The sequence below is a fragment of the Coenobita brevimanus genome, chromosome 38 (genome assembly GCF_032717465.1).
Source record: "Coenobita brevimanus isolate Jiangsu-jjx chromosome 38, ASM3271746v2, whole genome shotgun sequence".
Taxonomy (NCBI): domain Eukaryota; kingdom Metazoa; phylum Arthropoda; class Malacostraca; order Decapoda; family Coenobitidae; genus Coenobita; species Coenobita brevimanus.
The window spans coordinates 5743297-5745000 of record NC_136991.1 but is presented as its reverse complement, the minus strand read 5'-3'; the positions used below and the strand labels follow the sequence as shown (position 1 = coordinate 5745000).

General features: G+C 42.7%; 1 non-coding gene across 1 annotated transcript; it reads left to right on the top strand.

Moving 5' to 3' along the window:
- Window positions 1-1095: 1095 nt before the first annotated feature.
- LOC145396658 (5S ribosomal RNA) lies at window positions 1096-1214 on the top strand. Its single transcript, XR_013896818.1, has one exon. It is a non-coding gene; the product is annotated as a 5S ribosomal RNA (ribosomal RNA).
- The last annotated feature ends 490 nt before the right edge of the window (window positions 1215-1704 follow it).

Below are 1704 nucleotides of genomic sequence, written 5' to 3'. Positions count from 1 at the left end.
GGAATGTGACGGAGAAGGAGGGGAAGAGAAGGGAATAAAAGGAGAGAATTGATGAGAGAGGGGAAAGAAAGGCGAAAGCCAGAAAAGGGGAGAACTGATGAGGGAAAGGGAGGGGCTGGTTAAGTATGGGAGGGAAACGCTAAGGATGGTGAAGGGAGTTTGGGGGAAGGCACTGGAAAGGATGGGGGGGGAGGTAAAGGAATTGGGAGGAGCGAAAGAAGTGAGACAGATGGGAAGTGACTCACAGGCAAAAAGAAGAGAAAGGGAGAGACTTGTGAAGGTAAGGAATGAGAGGGACGGAAAGGGATTGATGAAAAGACAGAAGGGAATATTGGCTAGCAGGAAGGATGAGGGCAATGAAGAAATGTAAATATGAGGAGTAGAGAGGGAAGGAAGGGAAGAGGGGGTTGAGGGGGACTGGTGAAGAGGTTGGACTTGTGGGCACGTATGAGCGAGGAAATAGTGAGGGGTGGTGCAGGGATTTGTGAAGGAGGGGTATGAATTGGAAAGTGAAGGAGGGGAAATGGAAGGGGAAGAGTGGTACGGTAGTCAAGGGAAAGGACTAAAAGGAAGTGGGATGAAGCTGGCAGAGGAAGAAAGGAGGTGGAGGCGGTTCGAAGGAGATCGTAAACGGGATTTCTTTTTCTTTATACCATTATGTGCCTAGTTCTGGGCACAACTATGGCAGGCAGTTCCCTAAGACTCAGCAACTCTTCCACGTAAAAAACGACAGGTTCTCACAACTTCACATACAACTACTTGGGCATAAATTCCAAACCTTCTGTTACTGAGAAAGAATGGGACTAACTCACTCAGGACTGGTTTATTTAAGGAAAAGACGGTAGGTCTTGTAAAAATTAGTTAAGGGTGCTTTACTGAAACAAAAGCCTCAAATCTTTCATTGTCCCAGTCGGGACAAGTCTTGTGATCTAATGGTCAGCAATCAAAATATGCAAAAGCACACTCTTATTCCTGGTAGCCACGTTCAAACTTTTCACTCCGCTTAACTAAGACAGTAATAAATAAATAAATAAAATAAAATTAATAACACTGAGTAAATTCATTTTAACTAAAAATAAATCCATAATATATATATATAACGGCCATGCCACGTTGAGTACACCGCTTCCCGTCCGATCAGCGAAGTTAAGCAACGTTGGGTCTGGTTAGTACTTGGATGGGCGACCGCCTGGGAACACCAGATGCTGTTGGCATCCCTACGTGTCAAGTGGGGTTGGTGGAGGATTAGTGCCCCTCCCTGTAAAACAATTAACTCTGAGCCCTTGACCACCCCGTTTGGGATACATGGCGTCTGGCAATGGTAATGGATATATATATCAAATACGATTTCCATTTATACATGACAAATTCGTGTTCGTCACAAAACTAAACCAAAATAAGTGTTTGCTCAAATAAATAATAGCCTACGCAGTTACAATACGAAGGGGGACTAGAACAGAATTTGACTCAGTTAATGAAGAGCAAAGTGAGCAATACAAAAACTGGCAAGGGCATTTTTGCAATTATGGCTGGTAATAGTTCCTGAAAAAAAAAAAACATCACGAACCCTACTCCTTGTATTAAAAATTATAAACAATAAAAATCCAGACAATACACCTTCACCAATTTAGTGAATGGCTGGCTAGATTAGAAGTGAAGCATTATAATCTATAACTGTTTTCATAGAAACATTTTTCAGAAGCC